Source organism: Octopus bimaculoides, chromosome 1 (genome assembly GCF_001194135.2).
Source record: "Octopus bimaculoides isolate UCB-OBI-ISO-001 chromosome 1, ASM119413v2, whole genome shotgun sequence".
Lineage (NCBI taxonomy): Eukaryota > Metazoa > Mollusca > Cephalopoda > Octopoda > Octopodidae > Octopus > Octopus bimaculoides.
The window spans coordinates 150746308-150757363 of NC_068981.1; the positions used below are offsets into that span (position 1 = coordinate 150746308).

At 36.1% G+C, this 11056-nt stretch overlaps 1 protein-coding gene across 12 annotated transcripts in view; it reads right to left on the bottom strand.

Moving 5' to 3' along the window:
- Nucleotides 1-11056, bottom strand: part of LOC106879466 (uncharacterized) — a 268985-nt gene that overhangs the window by 151915 nt on the left and 106014 nt on the right. The gene's annotated exons all lie outside the window — the stretch shown is intronic.

Sequence of the window (11056 nt, forward strand, 5' to 3'; positions counted from 1 at the left end):
GTATATATATATATATATATATATATATATATATATAGCAAAAGAGTAAACTTATCACATTAAAATAATTTAAACAAATTTTAGATTTTTTTAAAGTGGTTAGTCTGCTTCTTCATTTTTCCTGTTTTCATTCTGAAAATGTATTTTCTGGCTATGAATTTCCACTGCATTTATATCTTCTATTTAGCATAATAGGCTTCCCATGGTAACATTTAAACAAGAGCTGATTGTTTTTATATGCTGCTGTCTTTTCAAAACAAACGAAAGAAATGCTGGAGAGATTAATTTGAGGCTGGGATACAGACATTCATTCAGTTTAATAGCGGAGTATATGGATTAAAAAAAAAAAGGTGTTACATAAAAGGCTGGATAATAAGCATTAGTGAAAACTCGAGGAGGGTGAAGTTGTTAGGAAAGAAAGCTAACATGAGAATGGTGAATATATTGAATACTTAACAAAAATATAGAAATTAGATATAGAAATAACTGGCAAATATATTTATTTAAACTGTAATAAATTTTTGAAATGATGAAAATATACGTTAAAAATAAAGAAACTAAATATGTACTTATGTATATATACCTTCATATATATATTTATACATACATATATATACTACCAAAGCAGATATATATAAAAGGATCAAAGGTCCTTTCTGAGTCATAGGATCCTAAGGTTGGTTTCCAAGATTCTGTCATGTATATATTCCCCACTGGATGGGACACCAGTCCATTGCAGTATCACACATTTTTGCCAGCTGAGTGAACTGGAGCAATGTGAAGTGAAGCGTTTTGCTCAAGAGCAGAATGCATCATCCAGTCCAGGAAACGAAAGCTCAATCTTAAGATCATGAGTGCCCTAACCACTAAGCCTTGGGCGCCTGCATATGTATGTATATGTATATATATACACACACACACACACACACACACACACACATATGAATACATACGTACATATATATGCATACATATACACAAATATAAACACATGCACACATGTATATACATGTGTATATGTGTGTAGCAACATCAAAGGAAGATTAACTGGGAAGATGGGCAATAAGCTCCACAGATGCTCAGAAAACAGATTCCATCACATGCCATGGGGAGAAACTAGAAGTAGTTGATAGCTTCTGCTACCTAGGTGACCAAGTCTGTAGTGGGGGTGGATGCTCAGAGAATGATACCACTAGAATAAGAATAGCCTGAGCAAAGTACAGAAAGCTTCTACCCCTACTGGTGACAAAAGGCCCCTCGCTCAGAGTGAAGGGTAGATTATACAATGCATGTGTGCAAACTACCATGCTTCAAGGCAGTGAAACATGGGCCGTGACTGCTGAAGACATGCGTAGGCTTGAAAGAAATGAAGCTAGCATGATCCGCTAGATGTGTAATGTCAGTGTGCACACACGACGGAGTGTAAGCGCCCTGCAAGAAATGGTGGACATAAGAAGCATCGGATACAATGCTAGACAAGATAGACGTCTGCATTGGTATGGCCATGTACTATGGATGGATGAGGAGAGCTGTGTGAAGAAGTGTCACTCCCAAACAGTAGAAGGAACCCGTGGTGGAGGGAGACCCAGGAAGACATGGGATGAGGTGGTGAAGCATGACCTTCGAACGTTAGGCCTCACAGAGGCAATGACAAAAGACCGAGACCTCTGGAGATATGCTGTGACTGAGAAGACCTGGCAAATAAAGTTAGTTCACAGCTGTAACCTACACCAGTGTCGCATAACCAGCCCACTCAAAAGTACCTTGAATCGTAAGGAGACATGCTGTGTTTGAGGAGACCTATTGAGTCAGGTACATCAAAATCAAATGGAAATTGCAGTTGTGATCCCCATGCTGGTGGCACATAAAAAGCACCAACCGATCGTGGTCGTTACCAGCCTCCTCTGGCTCCTGAGCCAGTGGCATGTAAAAAGCACCCACTACACTCTCGGAGTGGTTGACAACATGATTAAGCATATTAAATTTAGTTTTTCCACAAAATATACTTTTTTTCTCTCTGCTAAAAAGTAAGGGTATGTCTTATGCAAGAGTGCATCTTATACACCAGCAAATGCTGTATGTTTCCTCTAATATGACAAAGTGCTCATCAACCACTTGTAGAGAAGTCAAACAAAAGATATTCTCTCCCTTACAAGCTGTCAACCACTGAAGGTTGGCAAATTGGTAGAATCATTGAAGTATCAGACAAAATGTGTTCTAATATTTCTTCTGGCCCTTATGTTCTGGGTTCAAATCTCACTAAGGTCAACTTAGCCTTTCATTCCTCCAGGTTCAATAGAGTATCAATCATGTACTGAAGTTGATCTAATAGACTACACTCTTCTGCCAAAACAGCTGGCTTTGTGCCTAAAGTAGAAGTGATTATGATTATTAAGAAAGAAATCATTATGATTATAATTAGCAAAGGTATTGAATGATATTTAATTATGTTACTTAATTTTCTGAATTCTAATCTTAAGTCAACAAATCTCCTTTCAATCTATCTCAAGTCAAATATATCTGTACTAGTTCAATAATCTATATACTCTTTGCACAAAATGTGGAAGCCTTATGCTAATATAACAAATCACTATTTTCACTGATGCATTGATATATTATATTTTATATATATATATATATATATATATATATATACACACTAGACTACCCGTGACCCATTGTGTCACAGGGAAATTCTGAGTTTCCCAACAATGGAGTTTTGTTTTGTGGGGCTTTTTTCTTTTCCAGGTCATTTAGCATGCTTTCAACAAATGTGACATCGAAATCACTCATAAACGGCTCCTTTCCCCAGAAAAGGAAAGATCTGGCTACTATTACTTGCATGCCCTGCTTCCACGTAACAGGGGGTTGGGGAAACAGGTCTTTTACAAAATATTAACCATATTCTTTAAGTCATTTTCACTTTAAAGTATTTTTTACATATGCCAAAATACTTTTTGTAATGGTATTCACTTGAAAATAATTTTAAAAAACATTAAAATATTGTTTGTTTAAAGAAAGCTAAAATATAAATACTGTACAAACTTACATCTTTTAAATCACTTTCACTCAAAAATATTTCCAAATAATTAAAATATTGTGTTTAACAAATGTGAAAATAGAAACATTTACTATAAAAAACTTGTATTATTTTGTTGCCAAGTCACTGTCTAATTGAAAGGCGAGTTTCTTCCCTCTCAGGATTAAGATTATTTTCGGAATATATTTCCATTATGCATTGTTTTGGGTATTTATACCTGAAAACCTCCTATATCTCTCAAACCACTTGTCCAATTTAAGCAAAACTTGTTTTATTCCATTTGTATTAACATTTTAGGGTAAACTTAATTTATAGTATTTTCCCATTATGCACCTGTTCGGCTGGGTAACATTGAAGGCAAGCAAGCAAGATTTAAACTGACTTTTAATGTATTATAGATATATAGGCACAGGCATGGCTGTCTGTTTATGAAGCTTGCTTTGCAACCACATGGTTTCAAGCTCAGTCTCACTAAGTGGCACCTTGGGTAAGTGACTTCTGTTGTAGCCATGGGCCAACTAATGCCTTGTGAGTGAATCCAAGAATTTGGGAGACAGAAACTGTGTGGAAACCCATCTTGAGTGTGTGTGTGTGTGTGTGTGTGTGTGTGTGTGTGTGCACGCGTGTGTGCGTGCGCGCGTGCACATGTGTGTGTGTGTGTTTGTCTTATCCTGTCCTATACCACTTGACAATACCTTGGTGGTTATATATATGTAATCACATATATATAATGATACATTATATGTGTGACACATATATACAACAAGAGGTGAAGAGAGTGACCTTGACACCATTTGACAAAGACAAAACATGTCAAATGATTTCTCACTCTCAACTACCAAAGATCTTATAATTTATTCACAAATTTTATTTTCAGAGCAAGATTAATTATATCTTTATATAACACACATGATTTTCAAATACACATTTCAATGTAGCTGCATGGAACAGGGCATGTTTCCAGGATAGAAATTCACTGCCTGCCCAAGACTATGTTATTTGACACTCTCATTGGCCATCATTGGAGAGAAGCATCAAAGAATAGTTATAAGGTTTTTCTGAAGAAATCCTTTGATGCCTGACACACTGAGAATTACCAGTGGTCTATCATAGCTTCCAACTGCAAGGGCTAAAGACACATCATTAACCAGTCTGTCTCCTCCTTTGAGAACTCAGGTAGAGTAAAAAGGGACTGAGGAAGAATTGTGAAACAGCAATGCCAAATCCAGACCAGAATTTCCTTTGCAGCCACAGTGGTCAGGCTTGTATGCCTCCTTTTGGTAAGCCTACAGTAAACAAAATCAGCCTCCTTCATGAATATTCATTTATGAAGCCAACCTGTGGGGATATTTTCTTAAAGAGGCAAAACATATGTTTATGAAACATATTGAATAGGATTTTCTTTGTGGTGCATGCGTGCATGTGTGTTGTCAAATGCAGATGACAAATAATGACTTCTTAATGATCATCCATGAATATTTTGAGATAAATACTATCATTGCTTGGGATGTCCTTGCTGATTGTTATCAAAAGAATGGAAATCTGGAATAGATACCTAACAAGGTTAAATTCTAAACCAAATTGGAATTAACTTTCAGCTTATTCATTGAAATTAGAAGTGTGACCACCATGAAGTTAGCCCACACTTTTTATTTTTTTGAGCTGCCGCGCTCCACGTACAGGTCGAGGCATGCGCCAGCTTCACACCCTTCGATTGAATATAAATGACTTTCAGTCAGGAGGAAAGGTAGTGCCCAATTAACCCCTAACGGGCCTCTAAAATTGATAGGAAAGAAGAAGGTTGGTATTTTCAAGCCAAAAGCCTGACCCATATACTTGCAATAGAGAGGATTCCACTAAAGGTAAGCCTGGAAGGATTAGAACTCTGAATGCAGAAAGCTAGAATAGATACTGCAAGATATCTGTTGTGACATTCTTACAGTTCAGCCAATCCACTGCATAGAACAGAGAGACAGGACACACTCTGAAAAGTAATCTATCCACAATTCTAACAACTCAGCCAATTTGTTTTGTGATTGACATCATCTGCATTATTTATTTATCTGTCAATGAGGCAGAAAGTACAGCACATGAGAAAAATGAGAACTCCACATGTAAGTAAGAACCCAAACTTTTTCCAAAACAAACCCTAACTATGGTAATGTTACATACAAAGAATACATGCACTTTTCAACTTTTTCAGGATGGTCACGCCCTTACTTTTTTGTTTCACTGAATATTAAATATTTCATTATAAGAAACATTTCTTCTTTACCAGTTAAACATTATCCAGTCATAAGATAAAAGATGTTTGAGCTTAAATGTGTGTGTGTGTGTAAGCATTTGTGGACAGACAGAGAAAAAAAAAGAAAGAAATCAGAGAAAAAAAAAGAAAGAAATCAGAGACAAATATTTTGACTTAGAATAATTTTTCAATTTATCCATAAATTGCAATGTGTTAAAATGTTATAATACACAAGTTGAACAGCATTATAAGCAAAAATTTGACAAGGCTTTCCACTTTTGTAAATCTCTGGATAGCAGACATATACATTTTATTGGGTACATTCTCAATCCAAAGCAATAAACAAAAGTAAGGAGTTATATTCCAAGAATCAGAAATTTCAGAATAAATCAGGTAAAGGATGTACACTTTGTTAACAGGCTCTCCAGTAATAATAATCAATAGAAATATTCTGCCAAATCATGAAACAAATCTCATAAACATTAATGGAATTTTACTATTAGAAATATATTTCCAAACAAGTTGGCTTTGTTGTTAGTTATTCATCCCCTGTGGATTTCTTTCTCCACATGATGCAAATATGTTGAAATGATATACAAACACATCAGAGTGCATATGTACATACATGGCATGTAAAAAGCACCCACTACACTCTTGGAGTGGTTGGTGTTAGGAAGGGCATCCAGCCGTAGAAATCTTACCAAATCAGAATAGAACCTGGCAGCCCTCCAGCTTACCAGTTTTCAGTCAAACCATCCGACCCATGCCAGCATGGAAAGCGGAAATGAAACGACGATGATGACCAACATATACACAAATACACATACATGCATATATATGTGCATGTGTGTGCATATATATATATATATAGTACTTTTTCTTCTTTGTTTTTTCTTCTCCGCATCGCTCTCATTTCTTACTGCAAATCTCCTCATACAGATTTAATAATCCTTAACTTGTACTATTACCGTCTCCGATGAAGGGATACATTGAATTTTCCCTGAAACAGCTGTAAGACATTCTACATAATATATAAATTTATTTATGCCATTGGTCTCTTTATCTCATTCTTTTTATATATATATATATATATATAAAATCTTTCAAAACATATAAAGAAATACATTCAAAAGCAAGAGTCTACAAAAGTGCTCAATAAACTAATGTTTAGAGCTTTATATTATGTTGACAAACTAAGTGAAATAAAACTTCTATGACTGTGTTGATAGGCATAGACATTACTGTCATTAACAAATTTATTTTGCAACCACATGGTTTCAAGTTCAGTTCCACTGAATGGCATTTAGGGCACGTGCCTTCTACAATAGTCCTGACACAACCAATACTTTGTGAATGAATTTGGTAAACAAAAACTGTGCTAAAGCCTTTCACAGAGTGAGACAGAGAGAGTTCATACTACATAGAGGGCTGCAGAGCAGCAGGGTTATTTACACACTGAGGATAAATGTTTGCTTATTTGATGCATGCATGTAAATTTTACAGCTTACACAGTCTATAAGGTAGTGCAAGGAAAAGTCATAACCAATGACTTATGTAACAGTATTATCATCTGCTGTTACAAGGGCAAAGAAGATTTTCTAAAAAGAAGCAATTACAGTAACGTAACACAAATGGAACAAGTCATTGAAAGGAGCAAAAAGAATTATAAACCTGATTAGGAAGAGAATTAATTAAGGTGGATCAGTGCCAGGACAGGGGACCTTAAATATCCTCTTTCTTGTGAGACAATTACAGAAGTTCAGAGCAAGCCATTATATCTTGCCAAATCTTGAGCCCTCAACTCCTAATAGTCAAAGGAGTACTAGCATCACATATAGCATGTCTTGGGACAGTTTTTAGACTGAATAGAGACTGTTCCTCACTAGGTCTGATCACAGGTAATTTCTTCCAGAAAAAGAAACAGACAGAAAGAATCAAACTCAGTGCAGTCCTAGTACTTTATCAAATAGATCCTTCCCCACAAAAAAAAAAAAACATGAACAGCTAAGATGACCGTAACAGTATTTGAACTCAGAGTACAGATAGCAGGAACAAATCTCACAAGGCAATTTATTCGATGACCTAATGACTCAGCCAATTTACTATCTATCTTGAATTCATAAACCAAATGCAAAACATCCTCCCAACATTTATTCCCTGTCTGAACCATCCTTCTCTGCAACAACACTTCCACAACAACCACAAATTCCCATTGAAACTATAAATCAAAAAAGTAAATTTAAGAGAAACTGCCAGAGCAAAAATAACAACAATAATAACATCAAAGATAATAATAACAATAATAATAACATAATATACAATGAAATTAAAACACTGGTAAATAGGCAAGCACTAATTCATATTCTTTTGTTGATTTATGTGTAAGTGAATATTTTATTAACAAAATAAAATAAAGTTCATTATTTGAATGATTTCAAACTGAACAGATCGATCAAACAGTATTTAGACATTTGGTACAAGAGTGTGAGGAAGATAATATTTTATATAGTTAAAGCAAACTCTGATGCTAATTCCCTTGGTGATGATCAGTCTTCTGTGAGGAAACAAAGAGTTCTATCAAAGAGTAAAAATTTAGCAGCATGTGTGAACAAGAAACATCATAACCTGGAAGGAAGGCGGGTAAATTGATGGATGGCAGGATTGGTAGAATGGCAGACAAAATCCCTAATAATAGTCAGTTATGTCCTTTTCCTTTCCGAGTTCAATTCCTGCAGGAGTTGACTTGACATCTGGAATTTATACATTATGTACCAGTCAAGCACTGGATTTACTGTGATTAATCTACCCCATCTCCCAAATTTCTGGCCTTGTGTCAATACAAAAAGTTATCATCACCATCATCCTTATTATTATTATTATCATCCTTATTATTACTATTACTATCATTATTATTTACCATATTGTTATCATTATTATCAACATCATTACTATCATCATCATCTTAATTATTATTATTATGATCATCATAATTATCATTATCATCATCATTATTATTATCATCATCATTATCATCATCATAATTGTAATATTTGGTTATGGCTTTCCATGGTCTGCATTCAAATCCTGCTGAGACCAACTTCACCTTTGATCCTTTTAGGGTTAATAAATTAAGTTCCAGTTGGACACTAGGGTCAATGTAATTGACTTATCTCCTTTCTCTGAAATTACTGGCCTTTCACCAAAATTTGAAAAAAAAAAAAGGCAGCAAACTGGCAGGACTCCCACCAAGTCAACTATGGCTTTCATCCCACTGGGGTCAATAAAATAGAGTACCAGTCAAATGCATGATCAATGTAATCAACTAACCACTTCTTAAAAACTGCTGGCTTTTCTCAACATTAGAAACAGTTATTATTATTACCTCCACCTTAGCAAAGATGGAGATATTGTTTTCAGTCATGTTTGTTTGTTTGTTTGTTTGTCTGTGGACAAGATATCTCAAAAACCATTGGATGGATTCAGATGAAACTTTCAGGGATGTTTGGCCTCGTGATTGGCACAAACTGATTAGATTTTGGGACAAGGATTCTGAATTATTTTTCCGTTGTTTTTTATTAATTTTTGAGAGCAGTTGGGTTCATTTTTAGTATTCCTGTTTGTGAGATCAGTTGAGTTTTATTTCAGATATTCCCATTTTAAAAATCATTTCCGGCTAATTGTTGAGAGGACGTTGGTGTTGCCTTGGCAGAAGTTTGCGCTCTCTCTGTGCTCTTATTATTAAAATTTGGTGGAGGGAGATAGTCTATTACATCGACCCCACTGTTTTACTGGTACTTAATTTATCGACCCAGAAAGGATGAAAGGCAAAGTCGATCTCAGCAGAAATTGAAATTTACGTTCTGAGTTAAAATTCTATGTAAGGTCAACTTTTTGACTGCCTTTCATCCTTTCGGGGTCGATAAATTAAGTACCAGTGAAACACTGGGATTGATGTAACCGACTAGTCCCTTCCTACCAAAATTTCAGGCCCTATGCCTTTAGTAGAAAGGACTATTATTAGTTAAAGGTAATGGTAGCCTACATATAATTTATTTACAACCCTTTATGTATTGAGTTCAAATCCTTTTAGAGTCCACTTTCACTTTCATTCTTCCAAAGGGTAGGGGATATCAATAAGTACCACTCTAGGACTAGAGTCAGTTTCGTTAACTATATTGTTATTCCTAAAATGTGAAAAAAAAGGGTGCAGTGATGAACATGTCTTGGGCATATTAAGCCTTACAGAGCCCAGCCTGTCCTTATGTTTACAAGGGGGAGACAAGCACCTCCACCCAGCTAAGCCCGCATCTAGAGACATGTTTCTGAGTCTTTGCTCGTCTTCAGTCTGGAGTAGCAATGGCTTGCTAGCTGGAGATGCCTGTCAAGCTTTTGTAAACATATAATAATTCTAGTGAAATACATTCACTGATTTCAAAAATAGAAGTACTACATTTCTAAATCTCTCATACATACGTGCGCGCGCGCGTGCGTGCGTGCGTGCGTGCGTGCACCACTGCTCAGCAACCAGTGTTGATGTGTTTATGTCTCTGTAACTTAGCTGTTCAGTAAAAGAGACTGACAGAATAAGTACCAGTCTTTAAAAAAAAAGCAACTGAGCACTGGGATTGATTAGTTTGACTAAAACTCAAGACAGTGCCCCAGCATGGCCACAGTCTAATGAATGAAACAAGTGAAAAATAAAAGAGGCTGTGTGGTAAGTAGCTTGCTTACCAATCACATGGTTCCAGGTTCAGTCCCACTGCGTAGCATCTTGGGCAAGTGCCTTCTACTATAGCCTCGGGCCGACCAAAGCCTTGTGAGTGGATTTGGTAGACGGAAACTGAAAGAAACCCGTCGTATATATGTATATATATATACATATATGTGTGTGTGTGTATTTGTGTGTCTGTGTTTGTTCCCCTAGCATTGCTTGACAACCGATGCTGGTATGTTTATGTCCCCGTCACTTAGCGGTTCGGCAAAAGAGACCGATAGAATAAGTACTAGATTTACAAAGAATAAGTCCCGGGGTTGATTTGCTCGATTAAAGGCGGTGCTCCAGCATGGCCACAGTCAAATGACTGAAACAAGTAAAAGAGTATACATAGAGAAGAAAATGGAAATGAAAGAAGAGAATTATATATGTTTAGAAACAGTGAATGTCTGTTTAACAAGGAAAGAAATAAAAGAAAAACACTTGTAATATTGGCAATCATTAATAAACAATAGTAGAGGATTAAGAACAAACACGAGGAGTTAGAGCATACATAGATAAGCTTAAGCCAAATATACTCGGGTGTTCTGCATAGATTTGAATGGGATTAACTTCTTTTAACTCTAATACTTTAGAATCTGTCCTGAAGTTGGTGTGGTGGATATCATCCTCAGTGTTTTCCAAAGAAATGGCAGTGATTGTAATATGGTGGTGGTGGTAGTATGGTGGTGGTGGTGGTGGCAGCAGCAGTGGCATTCATCATGATGATGAGAAGGAAGAGGAGAAGGAGGAGGACGGCGAGGATGACAGTGATGTTAAGGAAGTTGATGATTAAGATAAAGTTGAGGAAGAGCAGGATAGTAGTGTAGGTGGTGGTGGGGGTGGCAGTGATGCTGGTGATAATGTTTAAGATAAAGAAGGTGATGATGATGATGATGTTTACAATAGTTCCCCCCCCCCACCCCAGCAAGTAGAAGCAATATAGCACAGCAGCAGAAATTATAAGACAGATAACAACGGATAATGTACAGAGGAATAAATTAGTACGTGTGTGTGT